At 35.8% G+C, this 27577-nt stretch overlaps 1 protein-coding gene across 2 annotated transcripts in view; it reads right to left on the bottom strand.

Moving 5' to 3' along the window:
* ATL1 (atlastin GTPase 1) overlaps positions 1–27577 on the bottom strand; it is a 74251-nt gene that overhangs the window by 44775 nt on the left and 1899 nt on the right. The gene's annotated exons all lie outside the window — the stretch shown is intronic.

The following is a 27577-nucleotide window of genomic DNA, read 5'->3' as shown; positions in this document are numbered from 1 at the left end:
TTTTAATATGCTGTTGAGGTTTGTCATAGCTTTCCTTGCAAGGCATATCTTTTAATTTCATGACTTCAGTCACTGTTCACAGTGATTGTGGATACCAAGAAATAAAATCTGTCACTGTTTCCATTTTTCACCCTTCTATCTGCCATGAAGTGATGAGACTGGATGCCATGATCTCAGTTTTTTAAAGGCTGAATTTCAAGCCAGCTTTTTCAGTCTCCTCTTTCACCCTCATCAAGAGGCTCTTCAGTTCCTCTTCACCTTCTACAGTGGAATTAGAAATGCTCCTTTTATGGACATATATGCTGTCACTTACATTGTATCTCAGAAAGACTTACAGCTCGTCTTTCTCATCAAGTGGCCAAATTAAATAGAATTTTATTTTTAAGAAAGCTCTAAATCAGTGCAGAGATCTCTGTTTATTGAGTGAGAAAAAAAAAAATCAAAGCAAAGGCCTCCACTTTTGGAGCAAAAGAATAAAATAGCTTTAGTTTACACTTCATCCCTTAGAAATAAGTTTAATTATTCACATTAAGGATTCTTGTAACACTTTTTAAAGCTGAACATGTGTAGGAAGAAATACACAGAGGGACTCAGAATCACATATTCTAAAATTATACTTTGTAGCAATGGAAGTTACAGATAATTAAATTGGGTAGGGCCAGATTATAGAAGCCCTTCAAATCCATGGCAAAGTGGTCTGGATATAATTCAATCAAAAAATAAAAAGCTTTTGAAAGTTAACTTTGTGTGGAGATCTTATAAACAAGGTGGGTGACTCTGGGAAATGACTAAATCTCTTAGTTTCTTCATCTGTAAAACAGAACAGGTACTATTAATAGTATCTATTTAAGAGTTGTTGGAAAGATGAAGGGAGTTACTACATGTAAAGTGTTGAGAACAAGGCTGGGCACACAGAAAATTCATAAAGGTCAGCTATGATCATCATCACTACCACTACCTTGGGATTACAAATTGAACTAAATATTCCTGGAAGAAGTTTCTGCCTATTTTCTATAAATTTATGTGTGTTTGTGTATGTGTGTGCGTGCATGTGTGTTTTCAAAGTTTTGTATTTAATTGTCAAAATGCTATTGCTGACAAAGGCCCTATTTTAGAAATCATCCCTAATATATAAGGATTTCTGAACCCTAGACTTTGGTATTTGTAGTATATTATAAAACAACTTCAATGTGTCAAGTGATATATTCTTAGATCCGTAGCCTTTTTAATGTACCTTCATAATGTCCTCCCACTTTGACTCTGGGGTTAGCTAAGTGATTTGTTTTATGACACAGCAGAGGATGTGAGACATGACGCAGCAGAGGCTTGAAAGAGTACTTGTGTGTTTCCATTTTGCTCTTTCACCTCTGCTGTTCATCCTGAGAGTATCCCTAGACTAGTCTGCTGCAGGATGAGAGACACCTGAAGCAGAGGCATACTGCCCAGTTCCAGCCAGGGCCCCCAGCAAGCCAACCCCCAGCCACATGAGGAAGCCCAGTCAAGATGAACAGATTTGCCTAACAACAATTTCAACATGTGATCAATAAATGCCATTCTTCTATGCCCCTGAGGTTTTATGACCATTTATTATGCAACATAACAGGCAATAATTAACTGATACAACCTACAACCCCTTTCTTTAGAAAGGCAGTATAGTGTAGTGGTTAAAAACACAGGCTCTGGAACCAGATGGCCGAGATTCCAATCAAGACTTCCTCATTTCTTAGCTGAGTAACCTTAGGCAAGTTGTTTGACCTCTTTGTGTTTACCTCATAAAGTTGTTGTGAATTAACATACACATGTAATACACTTAGAACCCTGGCTGGTATATGTGTAAGTATTATTACAGACTTAGCAAACTAGAGCCAAATATGTAACTGGCCTTGCCCAAGAAAAACAGGTAAAAATTCCTGTATCAGGCAATCTACCACAGATGCTTTCTTGTGTTATTTATTTATTTCAATACTCCACCAAGTTATTTATTATTATCTGTATTTTTGATATACAAGGAAATTAGGAGTTGGCTTAAGTAACTTTTTCAATACCATACATACTAGCGTTCACACAGTAATTGTCAATTTCGGATTAGATCCCAGATTGATTTTAGTGGGCACAACTTCTGATTTTAATGCAAGTGTCTCCAATATCTGAGGGCACATTTGTTCTAATTGATGTGGTCTGATAGATACACTTTATGCTATCAGGTTAAGGAAGTTCTCTTCTACTTCTAGTTTACTGTTGATTTTTAAAAATCATAAATGGAAAAATGAATTTTATTAACTGTCTTCTCTGAAGCTATTGAGATGACCATATGGTTTTTCCTCTTTAATCTATTACCTTCTTAAGTCGCTTGGTCGTGTCTGACTCTTTGTGATCCCATAGACTGTGGCCCACCAGGCTCCTCTGTCCATGGAATTCTCCAGGTAAGAATACTGGAGCAGGTTGCCATGTAGTGAGTAATATAACTTTTCACTTTTGTATAAATCTAATATTTTCAGGGTGCAGAATATTAATTACACACTATTAGATACAGGTTGCTAAATTTGTTTAGGATTTATACAGCTATATTTATAAATGAATTTGAGCAAACTCTGAGAGTTAGTGATGGACAGGGAAGCCTGGCATGCTGCAGTCCATGGGGTTGTGAAGAGTCAGACGTGACTGAACTGAACTGATTCATAAATGAGTTGAGTCTATAACTTTCCTTTCTCATTTTGTTTTTGACTGGTTTATTAACAAAGTTACATTGGCTTTACCAAATGAATTAGCAAATTCTTCCTTTTCTATCTTCAGAAAGAGTAGTAAAGGATTAAATAGTTTTATGACATTTTGATAGGACTTGCCTATAAAACTATCTGGGTCTAGCATTTTCTTTGTGAGATTAATTTGTAACTACTATCTCAATTTCATTAATACTTATGATGCTATAATTATATTAGTAGTAATAAAGCTTTTTATTTCTTCTTGAGAAACTTTTGGTACATTATATACTTCTAGGAATTTTTCTACATTGTCTAAAAGTTCAGACATTATATCAAAAAAGTCAAAGATGTGAACTGTATCATTAGCCAACCTGACCAAATTTAACATCTAATAATTGCAGAATCATGCATTTTTTAAAGTTCATGTGGGGAATTTACCAAATAGACCATGTACCAGTTCATAAATCAGATCTCAGCAAGCTTGAAAGTATTAAAATAATATATGTTTTCTGACAATAGAGAAATTAAAATAGAAATCAGTAACAAGAGGATATTTAGAAAATTCCTAAATGTCTGGAAATCAGCAGTAAATTTCTAAATAACCTATGAATAAAAGAAGAAATCATAATAAATTAGAAAATGTTGTACACTAAATGATCTAATGACTGTTCTAATCCATTTATCAATTCGTCTATCTACAAACTGATGCAGCAATCCTACCTTATCTTAATCAAAACAGCTTTATGAAAAGTCACTATAAATAGTGGGCAAACCCTTCCTCAGATCAGATCAGATCAGTCGCTCAGTCGTGTCCGACTCTTTGCGACCCCATGAATCGCAGCACGCCAGGCCTCCCTGTCCATCACCAACTCCCGGAGTTCACCCAGACTCACGTCCATCAAGTCAGTGATGCCATCCAGCCATCTCATCCTCTGTCATCCCCTTCTCCTCCTGCCCCCAATCCCTCCCAGCATCAGAGTCTTTTCCAATGAGTCAACTCTTCACATGAGGTGGCCAAAGTACTGGAGTTTCAGCTTTAGCATCATTCCTCCCAAAGAAATCCCAGGGCTGATCTCCTTCAGAATGGACTGGTTGGATCTCCTTACAGTCCAAGGGACTCTCAAGAGTCTTCTCCAACACCACAGTTCAAAAGCATCAATTCTTCAGCGGCTATTTTGATCCTTTCCATATGAATATTAAAATCAATATGTTAGTGTGTAGTATCTTATTTATATAGAAGTAGAGAAAATATGACATGTTAGAATCTTGCTTAGAGGAAATTTATACCTGGAATGCATTTAATAGAAAAATGTTTGAAAAATCAAAATCTAACATCCATCTCAAGATGAAAAAGAATGGCAAACTAAATGCAAAGAAAAGGTAAGAAATAATAAAGATAGTATCACAAATCAATAAACTAGAAGATCAAGATTAATTCAATAATCTAAGACCAAAGAAAAAAGAAAAATTCCCACAGATTATCACTATCAGATATTAAAAAAGGTATCACACAGATCTTACATTATATTTAAAAATAATATGAGAACATTATGAATAATTTTTGTTAATAAATTTGATAATTTTAATGAAATAGATAAATAAAAAATAATATCATTTATTTTAAAAACTACACAAGAATAAATACAAAATAGAAATAATCTTATATCTGGAAAATTAGCTAAATTCGTATTTTAAAATCTTCATGCAAAAACAAAACAAAATAAAACTCCAGGCTCAGTTGGTGAGATTCCATGGTAAATTTTTCCAAATATTTAGAAAAAAAAATAATGGGCATTTTACACAAACTCTTCCAGAGAACAAAAATAAGGCACCATTCTCAACTTGTTTTGTGTTTTCAGCAAAACTATCATACCAAAACGTGTCAAGAATATTTTAAAAAGGAAAATTATAAGCCAGTGTCTCTTAAACTCAAAAAGTTCTAAAAATACATAGCAATTCAACTCCAGAGACAATAAAAAATCGAATACATCACAACTACATGGTATTTATTTATTAAAGAAATTCAAGGTTAGCTTAATATTCAAAGGCAAGCAATTGGCTATATTAAGTAAAAGGGAAAATAATTTCAACAGATTCATAAAAACAGGTATAAAAATGTAACACTTATTTCTGATTGAAAAGAAACTCAACAAATTAGGAATAGAAGGAAAATTCTCTAATCTGATCAATGGTATCTACAGGTATAGCTAATATTATACTTAGTTTTGAAATAATGAAGATTTCTCTGAAATTAGGGATCTGACATGGATGACTACTTCTAATTAGCATTACACTGAAAGTACTAGCCAGTGCAACAGGTGAGATAATTCACCAAAGATAAAAGGGCGGGAGAACAAGAAATCAAATATCATTATCTACAGATGACATGATTAGGTATGCAGAGAATCCAAAAGAATATATAGATAATTAATAAATTTAGCAAAGTTTCTGGATATGAAGTTGATTTCTTATATGTTATATACTTGCAGCAAAAAGTTACAAAATGAAATTTAGAAAAGCCCTCACAAATATGTAATCAGTTGACTTGTTCTTGGTCAATTAATTTTTGTAATAGTTTAACTGGAATATAATTTGCATAACATATAATTTATCAATTTAGAGGAAATAATCGATTTGATGGTTTTTAATAATTGTGCAAACTATCACCATGATTAGTTTTATAACGTTGTGGTCACCTCCCAAAATACCCACATCCTTAGCAGTCATCCCCATTCTTCCTTACCTACCTCCAGCCCTAGGCAACCATTAGTGTATCAAAGATTTGCCTATTTTGGACATTTCATATAAATGGAATCATACAGTAGGTGATATGATCTTTTGGTGATTTTTCTTGATTTAGCATAATGTTTTCAAGGTTTATCCAGTACACGTCAGTACTTCATTTTTTATGGTCAAATAATATTCCATTGTGTGAATATACTATACTTTGTTTATCCATTCAGTTGATAGTCATTTAGGTTGTTTCCACTTTTGGCTACAATGAATAATGCTGTTATAAACTTTATGTACAAGTTGGTATGTGTACACATGTTTTAATTTCTCTAGGATGTTCAATTGATTTGTGACAAAGATGCTAAGGTAATTCAATGGAGAAAGAACAGTTTTCACAACAAATGGTACTGCAACAGGATATCTAAATGCAGAAAGTAAACCTAGATATATTACACTCTACACAAAATATTAACTCAAAATGGATCACTAACCTTAAGGTAAATCCAAAACTATTAAATTTTTGGAAGAAAATGTAAAAGAAAAGATTTATGACCTTGTATTTGGCAATGATTTCTTAGATACGATTCCCAAAGCATGACCCATAGTTTTAGTCTCTTTAGGCTGCTACAACAAACCACCACAGACTGGCTAGCTTATGTATAACAATTTTTTTTCATAGTTCTGGAGGGTGGAAGTCCGAGATTAGGGTGCCAGCGTGGTCAGATAAGGACCTTTTACCAAGTTACATATTTCTCATTGTATCCTCACAGGGTGGGAAAGACTGCAGAGTTCTGTGGGATCTCTTTTCTAAGAGCATTACATCCATTCATAAGGTTCCACCCTCATTTCCTCATCACCTCTCAAAGGCCCTACTTTCTAATACCATTTCACTGGGCTTCAGGTTTTCAACATATGAATTTTGGAGAGATGAAATGGTATGGACCTAACAGAAGCAGAAGATATTAAGAAGAGATGGCAAGAATACACAGAAGAACTATACAAAAAAGATCTTCACGACCCAGATAATCACAGTTGTGTGAACAGTGACCTAGAGCCAGACATCCTGGAATGTGAAGTCAAGTGGGCCTTAGGAAGCATCACTACGAACAAAGCTAGGGGAGGTGATGGAATTCCAGTTGAGCTATTTCAAATCCTGAAAGATGATGCTGTGGAAGTGCTGCACTCAATGTGCCAGCAAATTTGGAAAACTCAGCAGTGGCCACATGACTGGAAAAGGTCAGTTTTCATTCCAATCCCTAAGAAAGGCAATGCCAAAGAATGCTCAAACTACCGCACAATTGCACTCCTGTCACACACTAGTAAAGTAATGCTCAAAATTCTCCAAGCCAGGCATCAGGAACCATGAACTTCCTGATGTTCAAGCTGGTTTTAGAAAAGGCAGAGGAACCAGAGATCAAATTGCCAACAACCACTGGATCATGGAAAAAGCAAGAGAGTTTCAGAAAAACATCTATTTCTGCTTTATTGACTATGCCAAAGCCTTGGACTGTGTGGATCACAATAAACTGTGGAAAATTCTGAAAGAGATGGGAATACCAGACCACCTGACCTGCCTCTTGAGAAATCTGTATGCAGGTCAGGAAGCAACAGTTAGAACTGGACATGGAAAAAAAAAAAAAAAAAAGAACTGGACATGGAACAACAGACTGGTTCCAAATAGGAAAAGGAGTACGTCAAGGCTGTACATTGTCACCCTGCTTATTTAACTTCTATGCATTGTATATCATGAGAAACGCTGGGCTGGAAGAAGCACAAGCTGGGTTCAAGATTGCCGGGAGAAATATCAATAACCTCAGATATGCAGATGACACCACCCTTATGGCAGAAAGTGAAGAGGAACTCAAAAGCCTCTTGATGAAAGTGAAAGAGGAGAGTGAAAAAGTTGGCTTAAAGCTCAACATTCAGAAAACGAAGATCATGGCATCAAGTCCCATCACTTCATGGGAAATAGATGGGGAAACAGTAGAAACCATGTCAGACTTTATTTTTTGGGGCTCCAAAATCACTGCAGATGGTGACTGCAACCATGAAATTAAAAGATGCTTACTCCTTGGAAGTAAGTATGTATGTATGACCAACCCAGATAGCATATTCAAAAGCAGAGACATTACTTTGCCAACAAAGGTTCATCTAGTCAAGGCTATGGTTTTTCCTGTGGTCATGTATGGATGTGAGAGTTGGACTGTGAAGAAGGCTGAGCGCCAAAGAACTGATGCTTTTGAACTGTGGTGTTGGAGAAGACTCTTGAGAGTCCCTTGGACTGCAAGGAGATCCAACCAGTCCATTCTGAAGATCAGCCCTGGGATTTCTTTGGAAGGAATGATGCTAAAGCTGAAACTCCAGTACTTTGGCCACCTCATGTGAAGAACTGACTCATTGGAAAAGACTGATGCTGGGAGGGATTGGGGGCAGAAGGAGAAGGGGACGACAGAGGATGAGATGGCTGGATGGCATCACTAGTCTGGGTGAACTCCGGGAGTTGGTGATGGACAGGGAGGCCTGGCATGCTGCGATTCATGGGGTCGCAAAGAGTGGGACACGACTGAGCGACTGAACTGAACTGAACTGAACTGACAAATATCTGGACCGTAGCATCCATAAAAGAAAAAATTATAAACTAGACTTCATTAATTAAGAATGTCTGCTTTCAAAAGATATTATTTGGAAAATGAAAAGACAAGCCATGGACTTGGAAAAAATATTTGCATATCATATATCTGATTAAGAAAACTTATAGAATTCATAAAGAACTTTCAAAACTCAAGGATAATGAAGAAATACCCAATTAAAAATAGGAAATGGACTTGAACTAACACTTAACTAAGGAAAATATATGAATAAATTGTATTGTACATTATACCTTGAATTTTGCTGTATATTATAATTTTTTAAACAATCAAATTCCATTTACATATCATTATTAAACCTGATACATCTAGTAATATATGTGCTGGTAAATATTTAACAATCAGCTCTTAGAGGTAGGTGGGTGTGGAAAAGTCCTGATTTGTAGCATTTGCCAATTTCTGTGCTATAAATACTACCACTATGACCCAATTCAATCTACCAGAGTGACTCACTGAGTGTGGATCTGGGAAAAGATGCACCTGGTCAGCTCTTAAAATCTAGTATGAGCCGACTGTAATGTACCACTGAAATCTAATGAAAGATATTTAAGGCTTGTACAGAAAAATACAAAACATTACTGAAAGAGGTATATATGTGTTCTCAGATTAGAAGGGTCTCCGTAATAAATGTATCAATGCTCCCCTGGATTCTTTGACTGGTTATAATACTGATCAAATTCTCAGCAATCTTTCTAGTTGTTTAACAAGCTTATTTCTTTCTTGTACAAATCCTGTTTATGAAGATTAACTAGCTCATATGGAAAGGCTAAGAGCCAAAAACACAAAGACAACCTTAAAGACAAAGTTGGGGGATTTACACTAAGAGACACCAACAGATACTTAAAACTTACAATAATCAAGGCAGAGTGATATTGTGACAAGGATAAATAAGTAAACAAATAGAGAAGACCAGAGATTTCAGAAACGACCCACAAATACACAAGCAGCTGACTTAAAACAATGTGCAACTGCAATAAATGAAGAAAGTATGATCTTCAATAAATGATGCTAATTCAACTGGATATTCATATAAGGGGGGAAAATGAACCTTCAACTCTAGCTCTCACCATAAATAAAAATTAATTCCAAATAAATCTTAGATTTAAATGTGAAATTAGAAAATCAGACAAAGGATACAAACAAGCAAATAACAAAAACCACAATATCAAATGATTTCACACATATTAAAAGATATTCAGTTCAGTTCAGTTCAGTTACTCAGTCATGTCCGACTCTTTGCGACCCCATGAATCACAGCATGCCAGGCCTCCCTGTCCACCACCAACTCCCGGAGTCTACTCAAACCCATGTCCATCGAGTCAGTGATGTCATCTAACCATCTCATCCTCTGTCGTCCCCTTTTCCTCCTGTCCTCAATCTTTCCCAGCATCAGGGTCTTTTCCAGTGAGTCAGCTCTTCGCATCAGGTGGCCAAAGTATTAGAGTTCCAGCTTCAACATGAGTCCCTCCAGCAAACACCCAAGACTGATCTCCTTTCGAATGGACTGGTTGAATCTCCTTGCAGTCCAAGAGACTCTTAAGAGTTTTCTCCAACACCACAGTTCAAAAGCATCAATTCTTTGGTGCTCAGCCTTCTTTATAGTCCAACTCTCACATCCATAAATGACCACTGGAAAAACCGTAGCCTTGACTAGACAGACCTTTGTTGGCAAAGTAATGTCTCTGCTTTTTATTATGCTGTCTAGGTTGGTCATAACTTTCCTTCCAAGGAACAAGTGTCTTTTAATTTCATGGCTGCAATCACCATCTGCAGTGATTTTGGAGCCCAGAAAAATAAAGTCAGCCACTGTGTGTCCACTGTTTCCCCATCTATCTGCCATGAAGTGATGGGACCTGATGCCATGATCTTAGTTTTCTTTTTTTTTTTTTTCTTCTTTCTCTGATCTTAGTTTTCTGAATGTTGAGCTTTAAGCCAACTTTTTCACTCTCCTCTTTCACTTTCATTGTGAGATTCATTCTCTTGATGAATCTTGCAAATGAAAAGTGAAAAATATATTGATACATTTTTATATAATAGATTTATAAAGTTCAGAGATAACTCCTTTCATTAGCTGGGATGTGAATCTATATTCTCAGATACTGCAGGTGGGAATTTTAATGGACATAGCATCTTCAGGCAGCAATTTGGCACATAATTACAAAAAATACAAATATACATTCTTATTGACCCAGCAATGCCATTTCAGAGTTCATCCTGCAGACAGACTCATACATATTCAAAATACCAGAAGCAATGTTAATCCCCATCAACATGGGACTAATTAATAAACTATGATCCATTCGTCTATGAAGTATAAGGTAGTTATAAAGAATAATGGAGAAGGAAACGGCAACCCACTCCAGTACTCTTACCTGGAAAATTCCGTGGACTAAGGAGCCTGGTAGACTAGAGTCCATGGGGTCACAAAGAGTCGGACATGACTGAGTGACTTCACTTCACTTCATAAAGAATAAAGAACCTCATTTGAAACAATTGCCAATGTATTTTATGAAAAAACAATTCAAGATATAAAACAGTGTGTATTATATAGTATGGTATCATTTGGGGAAAAAAGTGCAGGAGAGTGTGTTTGGCATGTTTGAGGAACAGCAAAGGGTGTATAGGTATCGGCAGCAACTTGGCAAGGGTATGAAGGGCCAGATTATGCAAAATAAGACAGGCAATGGCACCCCACTCCAGTACTCTTGTCTGGAAAATCCCATGGACGGAGGAGCCTGGTAGGCTGCAGTCCATGGGGTCGCTAGGAGTCGGACATGACTGAGCGACTTCACTTTCACTTTCCACTTTCATGCACTAGAGAAGGAAATGGCAACCCACTCCAGTGTTCTTGCCTGGAGAATCCCAGGGACGGGGAGCCTGGTGAGCTGCCATTTATGGGGTCGCACAGAATCGGATACGACTGAAGTGACTTAGCATAGCATAGCATAAGATCTGAAAGGATCTTGGACAGAGTGGATATTGGGGTGAGAGAAAGAGAAAAGGCATCAGTGGATGTTTGTATGTAATTATCCTCTCCAACGTGTAGGTATGGATGTGATATATAACTTTGAACTTGTAGTTTAGATGTCCAAGGTCTTTGAAGAGCTACCAGTAGGCTTACTGAAGAGGAAGGAGATTATATATTAAGTATGATGTAAGCATGCTGTAAAATAAAATAAATATCTGAGTTGTGACTTTAAAATAATGAGGCAGTTTATGGGAAAATGTCTCATTACAATGTAAGCCAATTGCCATATTAAATATTCCTTTTTGGTTAGGAAACTTTTAAAAATATAGAAATATTTTGTTATTAATAGAAATGAATCTGTGTAGTCATAAACATATAATCATTAGTTTGTATCTCATCTAAAGTTAAGAAAGACTTCCTAGCTGAAATCTACTGTACAATCTATATATATATTAATGGTAATCAACATCTACATATAAAACTATTCAGATAGGCTACAACCCAGATGTCTACCAACTGATAAATGGATCCAAAAAGTGTGGATACCCACACAATGAAATATTATCCAGCAATAAAAAAGGCTAAAACATGGATGAACCTTGAATACACAATGTTAAATGAAGGAAGCCAGTCACAAAGGACCACATACTCTATTATTCCATTTATATGAACTGTCCAGAAGAGGCAAGTCTATAGAGGCAGAAAGTGGTTTGGAAGCAGATTAGGGGGTCATGTCTAAGAGGTACAAATTTTCTTTTGGGGGCTAATGAAATGTTCTAAAATTGTGGTAATGAAGGCACAGCTCTGAATACACTAAAAAACCACTGAATTACACATCTTTAAACAAGTGAATTTTATGGCATATGAATTATGTCTGGAAATATTTTAAAAACTATTTAGAAAAACTTAGGTTTCTGTGAAAGAAAAAAAGAGGTCAAAATTGAAAACAGATTGAAATTATCTAGACAGCAGAGATTGTCTTACGTTTCGTAAAAACTTGTAACAGAAGCTTACACAGTAGGTACTCAACAAACATTTTTATGAATTTGATAGAAAATAACCAAAAGATATTAGAATATATAGTATAAGCAAGAACAACAGTTTTACACTTGATTTATTATTCACAACTATATTTTATCTAAGCAATAAATATTATCCTTGTTCTGAAAGAATTCAAAAGTCCTCTGGAATATATGCCAAGTCTCTTTAGCACCAGATTTCAACCCTCTTAAATATGTTTTGCTGAACTAAGCTTAGTTTCAATTCAGAGTACTATGTAAATCTTTAAAAGGCAGGAAACAGGTCAGAAGCAAATCAGATGGGACTCAGCATTTACTATGAGTAATACAAATGTACAGCTTACAAGGAGAGAACCAACAAGTATATATCATTTCACCTTTTTACATATTGAATCTTATACTCAGTAAAGGGGTTTTAGGGACTTTTCTGTTCTATGTGATGTTTTAAATTAATGGAAGCTGGCCACTCAGCTACTGAATTAAGATATGTTGAAAAGGAACTTCAAAAACTTATAGAGAATAATCATTTCAATATACTGAAAATGCTGTGGTGTGTATTTCTAACTTTAATTGTAAACTCTATACTTCATCTCTCCAGCAAAAATCAAACCCCGAAAGATGACTAACTCTGAGTATACTGAAGCTTTTATAGACAAAAGACATAGCACCTAGGAAACTGTCTCTTGGCAACTGAAATTAAAAGGAAATATTATTTCTTCTTAAACTATTAAGTCTTTTCTAACAGTAGAAGTTGATGAATGACAGAGAAAACATTTGAATGAGCACCCGAGACTGACTTTCAAAAATATAGCCAAAGGATATTTACTCAGAAAGGGACAAATGGAGTTGAAGAAACAAACAAAAAAAAGTATTAATTCATAAAATGAATTTTAAGATTGTTTCAGCAAGAGTAGAGATTTAAGTTACAATGAGATGATTACACATAACAGACCACAAAACACTACTATGTAGATTCTCAAATTGTTCTGCTATTAACAACACCTTTGAGGATGAGGGTTACAAGGAATAATGCAGCTCCTGAAACTTGAGAGCTTCGATGAAACAAATTATTTAGCAGGCTGTTTATTTTTACTGAATCCAAAAGCATTCCATAAACAGTAACGTCTCTAGAAGAACAATGTCATCATGATTAGGGCATTTTATGTATATATACATATAAAGTATATATACACATATATTTCATATATTCATGTGTGTACATGAAAAGACTTCAATCCTAAAGGAAATCAACCCTGAATATTTATTGGAAGGACTGGTGCTGAAGCTGAAGCTTCAATACTTCGGCCACCTGATGTGAAGAACCAACTCATTGGAAAAGACCCTGATGATGGGAAAGATTGAAGGCAAAAGGAGAAGGGGGCGAAAGAGGATGAGATAGTTGGATGGCCTCACTGACTCAGTAGACATAAGTTTGAGCAAACTCCAGGAGATAGTGAAGGACAGAGAAGCCTGGCATGCTGCAGTTCATGGGATTGCAGAGTCGGACATGACTTAGCAACTGAACGACAACAAAAAAGAAGAAAAATGAATGGTTAATAGACATAGGGGGAAAAGTTCAGTCTTCTCAGTAACTGAAGAAATGCTAATTAAAAGGAGAATCTAAAAAATAAAAAGAGATAAGCATTTTGCCTTTATAACTTGCAATGGTTAAAAAATATATACGCTCAGAATTAAGAGCATTAAAAAAACACTAAAAACTATACATACCCTTTAATGAAACAGTTCAATTTCTAGGAATTTATCCTAAGGAAATTAATGTCAGGATTGTGCATATGTATTTATTTACATAAAGGTTCATTACAGCATTATTTATTTAACAAAAAATTGGAAACAATCTAAATCTCTAACTCTAGGGTATTGTAAATAAATTATGTCACAGCTATACTCTGCAGAATACGGAGCCATCTGAAAGCATGTTATAGAAAAATACCTAATCATGAGAAAATATGTTCACATATTTTAAGGAAAAAACCAGATGGGAAGTGTTAATTCCAATGAAAGAAAACAAACAAATCCACATGCAGTTATACTGTGTGGTTTCTAAGGAACTGTCTCACCCTTTAATCATCTCTGAGTCAGCTATTTTGAAAATGGGTGGCTACTCCTTCTGCTGAACATCATCCGTGTCATGCTCAGATCTATCTCCACCATTCTAAGCTCTTCTCTATATGGCAGAAACTGGAAGTGTGGAAACTATAGTACAATTCTTACAATTCCTTCTTAGCCGGATTCTGGTTTAGATTTTGCCCATGAAAGGCACTCATGACATTTAGAGGCAAGAGTGAAGAAGAAACCTTTTACTATCTTCTAACAGAGTGGACAGATATATGAGCAGATAGTACCTATGAGGCTTGCAGCATATGTCAAAGGAACAGAACTGCACCAATTCACACAGAGAGCAGCCAACATTTTGAAGGTACTTTGAAGAAATATATGCCTGGACCTTTGGAATGGGCATGGAGTATAAGAATATTGGGTCCCATGTGAATGCTCAACAAAGGGCATTTACTGTTAGAGGAGGTTCTCAAAAGTCAGATGGACAAAGTGACTGACTCATTTTGTGCATGTCAGTCAGCCTCCTACTTCAGCCACTCCTGCTCAGTAGGCCCATAAACTAAATCAGCAAAACACATATGAAGATCTATGTTAATATCAGACAAAATAGCCTTTGGGCAAAATGTATTACTCAGAAGAAAGAAGTTCACTATACAAAAGCAAAAGGCTCAGTTCATCAGGAAGATGTAACAACTCCACATTTGTGTGCACCTAACAATGGCACCCCACTCCAGTACTCTTGCCTGGAAAATCCCATGGATGGAGGAGCCTGGTGGGCTACGTCCATGGGGTCGCTAAGAGTCAGACACGACTGAGCGACTTCACTTTCACTTTTCACTTTCATGCATTGGGGAAAGAAATGGCAACCCACTCCAGTGTTCTTGCCTTGAGAATCCCAGGGACGGGGGAGCCTGGTGGGCTGCTGTCTATGGGGTCGCACAGAGTTGGACACGACTGAAGTGACTTAGCAGCAGCAGCAGCAACAACTTAGCTCAAGATCCATAAACAAATCTTAAGGGAATATTAAGAGAAAATTGACAAATCTACTGTCACAGCTTAAAACATCTTTCATAATTTTAAAGTACCTATCAGATATCAGTATCTGGTAGATCAAGCAGTCCAGAAATCAGTTAAGAGTTTGAAAGATATAAGCAAGCCTGAGCTAATCAACATACATAGCACACTGCATCAACAATTAGTAAACAAAAAGTGCTATTCACACTTACAAGGAATATTTCTAAAAATGAAACATGTAGTAGGACAAAAAACAAGTTTCAACAAAGTTCACAACCAGCTATTCTATGAACCCAAAATGCCCAATATTGCAGCCACTAATCACATATGACTGTTTAAATTAAATTAATCAAAATTAAATAAAACAAAGTGTTTGCTTATTATTCTCACTGGCCATACTTCAAATGCTCAAAAGACACACATGGCTAGAAGTTACCACATTGGATAGTACAGATACATTGGGCTGGCCAAAAGATCTGTTTGGTTTTTTTCTGTAAGACAGCTCGAGTAGCACTTGCTTTAACTTCATTCAAGACAATTTTGTTAGACTGTATTATGATAGTAGTCACAACAGTGTGCATTTAAAAAAATCAAATTTGATGAATTTTTGTGTAGCCATTTTACTACTGAAGATGGAAGAAAAAAGCAGTTTTTTCAGCATATCATGCTTTATTGTTACAAGAAAGGTAAAAACAAAACTGAAATGCAAAAAAAGATTGGTGCAGTATATGGAGAAGGTGCTGTGACTGATCAAATATGTCAAAAGTGGTTTGTGAAGTTTTGTGCTGGAGATTTCTCTTTAGATGGGCATCAACAATTTGACAATAGATGAATCAAGATATAAATTGAGAACAATCAATTATACCACTTGGGAGATAGCTGACACACTCAAAATACCCAAACCAAGTGCTGAAAACCATTTGCACCAGCCTGGTTATGTTATGTTACTCACTTTGATGTTTGGGTTCCACATGAGTTAAGCAAAAACCTTCTTGACCATATTGCCTCATGTAATTCTCTACTAAAACATAATGAAAAGTTCTGTTCTTAAACTGTGACATGCAATGAAAAGTGGATACTGAACAATCATGTGGAATGGAAGAGATTGTGGGGCAAGTGAAATAAACTACCACCACCCACAGAAAAGGCCAGTCTTCATCCAAAGGTGATGTTGTGTATATGGTGGAATTGGAAGGGAGTCCTCTATCATGAGCTCTTTACTGTTGTTGTTCAGTTGCCAAGTCACGTCTGACTTTTGCGATCCCATGGACTGCAGTACGCCAAGCTTCCCTGTCCCTCACCATCTCCTAGAGTTTGCCCAAGTTCATGTCCATTGCATCAGTGATGTCATCCAACCATCTCACCCTCTGTCACCCTCTTCTCCTTCTGTCTTCAATCTTTCCCAGCAACCAGGTCTTTTCCAATGAGTCAACTGTTCTCATCAGGTGGCCAAAGTACTGGAGCTCCAGCTCCAGTCCTTCCAATGAGTATTCAGGGTTGATTTTCTTTAAGATTGACTGGTTTGATCTCATTGCTGTCCAAGGGAATCACAAAGAGTCTTCTCCAGCACCACAGTTTGAAAGCATCAATGCTTTGGCACTCTGCCTTCTTTATGGTCCAGCTCTTCCAACCATACATGACTACTGGAAAGACCATAGTCTTACTATACGGACCTTCTGGAAAACCAAAAGATTAATTCCAACAAGGACTGCTCTCATTTAGACCCACTGAAAACAGCACCTGACGAAAAGTATCTGGAATTAGTCAACAAAAAACACATAATCTTCCATCAGGATAATGTAAGATCACATATTTCTTTGATGACCAGGCAAAAGCTGTTACAGCTTGGCTGGGAGTTTTGATTCGTCCACCATATTCATCAGACATTGAACCTATGGATGTCCATTTATTTTGGTCTTTACAAAATTCTCTTTGTGGAAAAAAGTTCAATTTCCAGGAAGACCATAAAAATCACCTAGATTGGCTCTTTGCTCAAAAAGATAAAAAGTTTTGGGAAGAGAGAATTATGAAGTTGCCTGAAAAATGGCAGAAGGCAGTGGAACAAAACTTCAATAAAGTTCTTGGTGAAAATGAAAATTTTGTCTTTTATTTTTACTTTAAACTGAAGGAACTTTTGGGCAAACCCAACAGAATGTTTCTATCACCATAGAAAGCGGTGCTACTGTACAACATATACTCTGACTAGAATAAAATTAAGTTTGACATTAATAACAAAAATGTACTTTCTATATATTCATAGGTAAAGAAAGAAATCACTGTGAACATTTAAAATACTTCAAACTGATTGAGAATGAATCTACTATATCTCAATACATGTAGGATACAGCAAAATTTATATTTAGAGAAAATCTATAGCCCTAAATGCATACATTAGAAAAAGAAGACAAGCTCAAAATAAATGAGCTTAGTATCCAACTTGTTAAGCTAAAAAGAGAATACAGAATGAAATCAAAGAAAGTACAAGAAGGAATTGAGAGAGATGCACAAAAGCTAGGTAAATATAAAAAGAAAAAAGGAGAGACTAACAACAAAAAATACAATAAGGAAGATAACAGATTAAAATTAAGCAGGGAAAATAACAGAGAATTAAAAACAATTTCATGCAAGTTGCCAAAATGGACAGATTCCAAGAAAAATGTAAATTATTCAATCTGACTCAAGAACAAACAGAAAGTTTTATTTGTTTTATAACCAATACTGGAAGTTAAATCAATAGTTCAAAATCTTACTCTAAAGAAGACAGCAGGTCCAGATGGTTTAATAGACTAGTTTTCCTAAACTGGATCATTCTAATCTCATACAGGCTTTCCTGGTGGCTTAGTCTATAAAGAATCTGCCTGCAATACAGGAGACCAGGGTTCAATCGGGAAGATCCTATGGAGAAGGAAAGGGCAATCAACTCCACTATTCTTGCTGGGGAAATCCCATGGACAAGAGGAACCTTGCAGGCTACAGTCCATGGGGTTGTAAGAGTTGGACACAATTTAGCGACTAAACCACCACTCTAAACCACCAATCTCATATAAATACTTCCAGAGAATCAAAAAGAAAAGGAAAAAATTTCCCCCTCTCATTTTATAAAGTTACTATAACCTTGATACCAAAGCAGACAAAGAAAGAATAAAAAAAGAAAATTAGTTGTAAACATGTTTGGAAATACCATTAAAAGATTAGCAAATCCAGCAATGTATTAAAAAAGGTAACACAATATGCCTAGCTTGGGTTTATTCCAGGAATGCAAGATCAGTTCAACAAAGATCTTTTAATATAATTAAACATATTAAAAAATTAAAGAATAAAAGTAATATGATTAGCTCAATAATTACAGAAAAGTAGTGATTATAATTCAATATCCAGTGATGATTTCTTAAAAATATTCCTTAGGAACAAAGGAGAGCACTCTTAATCTGATTAAGACAAGAAAAATACATAAAAGGCAAAGATTAAAAGGAATGAATGATGGAATAACAACTGCAAATGACAGGCTTTTTATGTACAAAATCCTAAAATATCAAATGGCAATTTAGTTGAACTAATATGAAAGTTTAGCAAGATTGCTAGGTATGAGATGAATATGTAAAGATCGATTGCATCTTATATACTATTAATAGCCATATATATATATATATGCTGCTGCTGCTGCTAAGTCACTTCAGTTGTGTCCGACTCTGTGCGATCCCATAGACGATAGCCCACCAGGCTCCCCTGTCCCTGGGATTCTCCAGGCAAGAACACTGGAGTGGGTTGCCATTTCCTTCTCCAATGCATGAAAGTGAAAAGTGAAAGTGAAGTCGCTCAGTTGTGTCCGACTCTTAGCGACCCCATGGACGTAGCCCACCAGGCTCCTCCGTTCATGGGATTTTCCAGGCAAGAGTACTGGAGTGGGGTGCCATCGCCTTCTCTGATATATACATATATATATATACACGAAATTGATACTTGAACAATACAGGTTTGAACTGTGCAAGTCTACTTTTACATGTGTTTTGTTTCAATGAGTACACAGTTGGCTCTCCATACTGGGAAGTTCTGCATCCATGGATTCAACCAACTGTGAATCATGTGCTATGTTTACAATTCAGGGTGGCTGACTGTGTCTAAGCAGAACCCACAAATATGAAAGGCAGACTATGGGACTTGAGCATCTGTGGATTTTGGCTTCTGCAGAAGCTCCTGGAACCAATCTGCCACAGATACTGAGTGATGATTATAGTAGGGGGAAATTCATAATGACAAAAAATAAAAGAATAAAACTATAATAACAAATGACAAACAAGCCCTTCAAGTAAAGTTTTAAAACTACTACAATACATTAAGAAACAAAAGTTAAATAAATGAAGAAATATGGCATGGATGGGAATATTTAATATAGTAAAAAAACTTGATTCTATCAAATTAATCTACATGTAAAAAATTCCAATGGGGCTTTCCAAAGAACTTGAACACCAAAAGCTAAAAATAAAGAACAAAAAATGATATCAGGCATATAGAAACCAAATAGCAATATGATAGAAATAAATCCCTCCTTATCATTTCAGTTCAGTTCAGTCACTCAGTCCTGTCCGACCCCTTGCGACCCCATGAACTGCAGCACACCAGGCCTCCCTGTCCATCACCAACTTCCGGAATTTACCCAAACTCATGTCCATCAAGTCGGTGATGCTATCTAACCATCTCATCCTCTGTTGTCCCCTTCTCCTCCTGCCCTCAATCTTTCTGAACATCAGGATCTTTTCAAATGAGTCAGCTCTTTGCATCAGGTGACCAAAGTATTGGAGTTTCAGCTTCAACATCAGTCCTTCCAATGAACACCCAGACTGATCTCCTTTAGGATGGACTGGTTGGATCTCCTTGCAGTCCAAGGGACTCTCAAAGGTCTTCGCCAACACCACAGTTCAAAAGCATCAGTTCTTTGACGCTCAGCTTTCTTTACAGTCCAATTCTCACATTCATACATGACCACTGGAAAAACCATAGCCTTGACTAGACGGACCTTTGTTGACAAAGTAATGTCTCTGCTTTTGAATATGCTGTCTAGGTTGGTCATAACTTTCCTTCCAAGGAGTAAGCGTCTTTTAATTTCATGGCTGCAGTCACCATCTGCAGGGATTTTGGAGCCCAGAAAAATAGTCTGTCACTATTTCCATTGCTTCCCCATTTATTTGCCATGAAGTGAAGGGACTGGATCCCATGATGTTGGTTTTCTGAATGTTGAGTTTTAAGCCAACTTTTTCACTCTCCTCTTTCACTTACATCAAGAGGCTCTTTAGTTCTTCTTCACTTTCTGCCATAAGGGTGGTGTCATCTGCATATCTGAGGTTATTGATATTTCTCCTGGCAATCTTGATTCCAGCTTGTGCTTCTTCCAGCCCAGTGTTTCACATGATGTACTCTGCACAGAAGTTAAATAAGCAGGATGACAATATACAGCCTTGACGTACTCCTTTTCCTATTTGGAACCAGTCTGTTCCATGTCCAATTCTAACTGTTGCTTCCTGACCTGCATACAGTTTTCTCAAAACGCAGGCCAGGTGGTCTGGTATTCCTATCTCTTTCAGAATTTTCCACAGTTTATTGTGATCCACACAGTCCAAGGCTTTGGCATAGTCAATAAAGCAGAAACAGATGTTTTTCTGGAACTCTCTTGCTTTTTCGATGATTCAGCGGATGTTAGCAATTTGATCTCTGGTTCCTCTGCCTTTTCTAAATCCAGTTTGAACATCTGGAAGTTCACAGTTCACGTATTACTGAAGCCTGACTTGGAGAATTTTGAGCATTACTTTACTAGTGTGTGACAGGAGTGCAATTGTGCGGTAGTTTGAGCATTCTTTGGCATCGCCTTTCTTTGGGATTGGAATGAAAACTGACCTTTTCCAGTCTTGTGGCCACTGCTGATTTTTCCAAATTTGCTGGCATATTGAGTGCAGCACTTTCACAGCATCATCTTTTAGGATTTGAAATAGTTCAATTGGAATTCCATCACCTCCACTAGCTTTGTTTATAGTGATACTTCCTAAGGCCCACTTAACTTCACATTCCAGGATGTCTGGCTCTAGGTGAGTGATCATATCATTGTGATTATCTGGGTCATGAAGATCTTTTCTGTACAGTTCTTCTGTGTATTCTTGCCACCTCTTCTTAATATCTTCTGCTTCTATTAGGTTCATACCATTTCTGTCCTTTATTGAGCCCATCTTTGCATGAAATGTTCCCTTGGTATCTCTAATTTTCTTGAAGAGATCTCTAGTCTTTCCCATTCTATTGTTTTCCTCTAGTTCTTTGCACTGATCACTGAGAAAGGCTTTCTTATCTCTCCTTGCTATTCTTTGGAATCTGAATTCAAATGGATATATCTTTGCTTTTCTCCTTTGCTTTTTGCTTCTCTTCTCTTCACAGCTATTTGTAAGGCCTCCCCAGACAGCCATTTTGCTTTTTTGCATTTCTCTTTCTTGGGGATGGTCTTGATCCCTGTCTCCTGTACAATGTCATGAATCCCCGTCCATAGTTTATCAGGCACTCTGTCTATCAGATCTAGTCCCTTCAATCTATTTCTCAGTTCCACTGTATAATTATAAGGGATTTGATTTAGGTCATACTTGAGTGGTTAGGCGGTTTTCCCCACTTGTAATGTTAAATATATATGGATTACACTCTCTAATCAAAAGACAGTGGTATAATGGATTAAAAAACATGATCCAACTCTGCATTGTCTACAAGAGATTCACTTTAAATCCAAAGATATAGATAGGTTGAAAGTGAAAGGATAGAAAAAGATATTTAGTGTTTCCAGAAAGCAAAGGAGAACAGGGGTGACTATATTAATATACAGACAAAATAGAGTTTAACTGAAAAAGTTTTAAAGAAACAAAGAAGGACTGTATCCATTAATAAAAAGTTCATTATGGTAAGAAGATATAACAATTATAGAAACGTATACATCTAATAACAGGCCATCATTTTGACATATGGCAAAACCAATATAATATTGTAAATTTAAAAAATAAAAAAATATATATATGAAAAAAAAATAAAGCTGAAAGAAAATTTAAAAAAAATATGTGAAGTGTTAAGCTGGAGATTTCAATACCCCATACTCATAATGGATTGAACAATCAGACAGAAGATAAGCAACGGAAAAGAGAATTTGAACAACACAGTAAATCAGCTAGATCCAACAGACTTATAGAGAACATTCTACCAAACAACAGAATAGACATTCTTTTCAAATACATATAGGACATTCTCTAGGATAGATCATATATTAGACCACAAATTAAATCTTGGCAGATTTTTAAAAGATAGATATCATATAAAATATTTTCCCCAATCCACAGTAGAATGAAGCTAGAGATAAGTAACAGAAGTAAAATTAGAAAATTCACAAATCTGTGGAAATTAAGCAGCATACTCATAAACACCCAATGAATGAAAGGAGAAATAAGAGAAATTAGGAAATGAAATGCAAATAAAAACCACAATGAGATACCACCTCACACCTATCAGGATGGCTACTATTCAAAAAAACCAGAAAAGAACAAGTGTTAATGAGGATGTAGAGGAAGTAAATCCTTGTGCACTGGTAATAGGAATGTGGTACAGCCATTGTGGAATACAGTATGGTAGTTCCACAAAGAAATTAAAACTATTAACTACTATATGATTCAGCAGTTCTAGTTCTAGATACATATCTGAAGAACTGAAAGCAGGGTCACAAAGAGATATATAAACACCTATGCTCACAATAGCATTATTTGCAAATGATAAAATGGGGAAGCAACACAAATGCTTCCTAACAAATGAATGGATAATCAAAATGTGATATATATATAGTCAATGAAATCGAACCGGGGTCTCCTGCATTGCAGGCTGATTCCCTACCAGGGAAGTCCCAAATGAAACATTATTCAGTTTTAAAAAGGAAGAAAATTCTGACATATGCTACAACATGGATAAAACTTGAGGACACTATGCTAAGTGAAATAATCCAGTCATAAAAAGATAGATACTTGATTTCACTTAAGATACTCAGAGTAGTCAACAATCATAGAGGCAGAAAGTAGAAAGGTGGTTGTCAGGAGCTGGGAAGAGAAGGAATGAGAAGTTAGTATTTAATGGATACAGATGTTTGCAAGATGAAAAGAACTCTGGAGATGGATGGTGGTGGAGGTGGTATAACAACTTAGTACCACTGAACTGTATACTTGAAAATGGTTAAGATAGTAAATTTTATGTTATGTGCATTTTACCACAATTTAAAAAATGAAAAAGAGACATGCAAAAATTTAAAACCAAATATTATAAGAGAAAACTATATAACTTTGAGATAGAGAAAGATTTCTTAAAATACAAAGAGCACAAACCATAAAGAGGAAAATATTAACTTGACTATTTTTAAATATGAAACTTATTTACTAAATATAACATCAAGAGAGCAAAGTCACATCACAAGGTAGCAAAGGACAAAGAAAAAGGAAAAAAAGATAACCTGACAAAAGATCGGCAAAGGGCAAACAGGTACAGAGAAGGAAATGCTATGCTATGCTATGCTAAGTCACTTCAGTCATGTCCGACTCTGTGCGACCCCATAGACGGCAGCCCACCAGGCTCCCCTGTCCCTGGGATTCTCCAGGCAAGAACAATGGAGTGGGTTGCCATTTCCTTCTCCAATGCAGGAAAGTGAAAAGTAAAAGTGAAGTCGCTCAGTCATGTCTGACTCTTAGCAACCCCATGGATTGCAGCCTACCAGGCTCCTCCGTCCATGGGATTTTCCAGGCAAGAGTACTGGAGTGGGGTGCCATTGCCTTCTCCGAGAGAAGGAAATACTAATGGTTAATAAATGTATGAAAATATACTCACACCTCATTGATAATCAGAACACAGATTCAAACCATACTACTACTACTACTACTAAGTCGCTTCAGTCACGTCCGACTGTGTGTTACCCCATAGACGGCAGCCTACCAGGCTCCCCTGTCCGTCCCTGGGGTTCCCCAGGCAAGAACACTGGAGTAGGTTGCCATTTCCTTTTCCAATGCATGAAAGTGAAAAGATAGTGAGATATAATTTCACATCTATTATAATACCAAGTATGGGGATTATAAGTAAACAAAATACTTTGTGGAAAAAAATATACTCTAAATTTTATTTATTTTAGGTTCTTAAAAATGTAAAGCTAATATATTATTTAGTGATAGATTGTTATATATACAAATATTTACACAAAATATACATATATATATTAATGATATATATTATAGTAATTTATATATATACAAAATAATATTAATTTATATATATATATAAAGTATACATATATATATATATTAATGATATATATTAATTCCTGATATAAAATGATCAGGAAATAGGAAACACCAAATTTATGAAAGTATTTATAAGGAGATATTGCCATTAAGGAGCAGCTGACATGTAGTGTGAAAATACTGATAAAGTTCTATTTTTTCAGCCTGGGAGGGGAAATTCACTGTTACACTTTTTAAAACTGAACATCTATGTTTCATTTTTCTTTTGTATATACAGATATTTTAATAGAATAATTTTTATGTAAAAGAGCCTCTAAATTTTAAAATATCCAACTTTTTTTTTTTTTTTACTAAAATTTCTCACAGTCTTTTTCCTGATGATCACAGGTTATACTTACAGTCTAGTCACTGGTTTCTGAAGATAAAGTCTGCAGAGTTTGAAATGGAGCAAAGATATAACCCAAGAGCTATCAGGACAAGATAAGCAGATATAAAGTATAATATGTATATTAAAAAGTATATACTTTCATATATAAAAAGTAAAGTATAACTCTATATAAATGTATATGAAAAAAGATATAGGGAAGGCAAATTAAGTCAGAATAATGTGGAAGGGAGAATCTGTAGGAGAAGAACATGTATGATCCAATAGAAATTTTATTTTGTTTCAGGAGGAACAAGTATATAGAAAATGAGGTAAGTACACAGAGACAGTCTCATTTCAAGGAAAATAGAATACAGCTAATTGGAAAAGAAAGATCTGGAAATTATTATAATCAAGATTTTTTTTAACCTTTCCTTAAATAACAAAAACCTAAAAATTAATTTTCAACAAATAGACATTTCCTATACTTAGTGTGTGGAGAAGGAAATGGCAACGCACTCCAGTATTCTTGCCTAGAGAATCCCATGGACAGAGGAGCCTGGCAGGCTGCAGTTCATGAGGTCACAAGAGGTGGACATAACTTTGCGACTAAACCACCACCAACATACTTAATGTGAGGCTGAGTTTATTTAAAGAGGCAGGAAAAGCTGACACTAGCTAACACTTTATTGCAAATATTCTTCTTCTAAAGTAATATTGCACTGACAGTTTGTTAAATACAGAAAACTCAAATTTCCATGTGGCATCTCAAGTTTTTAAGCAGCTGTAATTAACAAAAACAAATAAACAACGAATACGCTTCTGTTTTGTTTCTGAGAGTACATAAACTCTAAATCCAACCCGAAAGGCTGCTTTCTGGGCTACTGTTTCTGATAGTCATCTGTCTCCTTTATCTTCCACACTAGCATATTCTTTGCCTTCTTTTCTAGTTCAGGGAGATCAAGTTTATACAGCATTGATTTCTTATACTAGCTTAAGCCTACGCAGGTTTGTTGTGGCACCTGCTGGCTTTCTATTTTAATTCCTTGTCTTTATCACACAGACCAGGTAAACAAACAACCCTAAATTTAAATCCTAGATCTGTAACATAAATTATTCAACCTCTGGTAAGTTATGCTCTCTGAATCTCAGATTACTTATATATCAAGATAAGGATAATAATGCCTATGTTTTACGAACTAACTTTTAAATGCTTAAATTTATACAACCTTTTAGTTCAGTATAGAGTCAGGTACAGGTGGTGGGATTCTCAGTTTTGGAAGCACAGACTTGCTTCCCTTATACGTATGGGTATGATTCTCAACCACCACCCTACTCTGGGTGTCAGCAGAGATGCGTTTCTGTTTTCTAGCCTCCATGACCCTTATAAGCACCTAACAGGTCTCTGATCACTCAGACAAAAATAGTATCTGTTACTGGTTCGACAGGGTCCTTATCTGAATTTTAGGTCCCTTGTACACATTTTGCAAGTATCGCTCTTATACTTTTCTTGGAAATCCTGTATTTTCCAATTCTGGATAGTTGACCTTTCCCCTCTGCCCCGTGATTTCTAATTTGTCTGAAAAATATTATTTAGCTAGATGATAAGATCAGTTTACTGTCTTCTTTTCTAAACTATCACCTGTGTTTTTTTCTCATCGGAGACCTCTGCCTTCTATGAGGGCCTGTCTTCTCTATTGCCTTCACACCATGCCCCATTATATATAAAAACATTCCAAAGCATTATGATATAGAATATATAAGACAACTCTAAGTTTTAATCTCAGTTTTTAAACATAGTAAATATTATATCACTTTCACCAAGTTATTTAACCTACCTAAGACTCAGTTTTTTAATCTGTAAACAGGGACTATATCTTGACAACTTAAGAGGCTAAAGATCAAATACAATGATGCAGATGAATGTGTCTTGAAAACTACAATTCTATACAATATTGTATAGAAATGGCAGAAAATATTATCCATTCAGCAAAATACTGGTAGTGACAAAGGATCCCAAGTCAAACTGCCAGAGCTGGAGTCCTAGCTCTATTATTTGCCTTTTAATATGTAAATGAGGACTATAATAACTACTTCACATATTAGCTCAAAGATGTTAGTTATTATTATTATTATTAAATGCCTATTATGTTAGGCATTGTACTAGATGCGGGTGATAAAATGGAATCAAGGCAGACATGGCCAACATATTTGCCAAAAACTTACATCTCTTACTCCATATGCTACATTTTCTAAGTCATGCCATGTACACTTTACAGCAAAGAAATATCTGAGTAGTAAAGCATTTCCACATAAGAAAGATAAGAGTCCACAATTCCACTATTTCTTTTTATGAAATTTCTGGTGAACACATAGTGACTGTGGTATTTCTATTTTTAATTCATCACTTGACTCAAAACTCTTCAGATGACTTCTGGATAAACTATCTGGAATACATTTCAATCAAATGTAAATAGGACAGTGTTTCTCAAAGTTAATATCCAAAGATGATCTGCTTCTCAATAACCTAAAATGCTAATTAAAAGGCAGATTTCTAGACCTTATTTCAGACACAGATTCAAAAGCTCTGGCTGGAAGATGTGGGAATCTGCATTTCTAATAAGTTCCCAATGTGATTTTTATGCAAATCCCATTTGAGAACCACATTCCCTAAGAAAGAAAAAAACACTATGTGAGAAATTTGTAACCAAAGGAAACACTGAAAAATTATGATCCAAAGCTTCTTGAAGAAGAAAAATTTTAGTCATC

The sequence above is a fragment of the Bos taurus genome, chromosome 10 (assembly GCF_002263795.3).
Source record: "Bos taurus isolate L1 Dominette 01449 registration number 42190680 breed Hereford chromosome 10, ARS-UCD2.0, whole genome shotgun sequence".
In the NCBI taxonomy this organism is placed as follows: Eukaryota; Metazoa; Chordata; class Mammalia; order Artiodactyla; family Bovidae; genus Bos; species Bos taurus.
The sequence above is the reverse complement of the archived record's forward strand: the minus strand, read 5'-3'. Positions and strand labels throughout refer to the sequence as shown.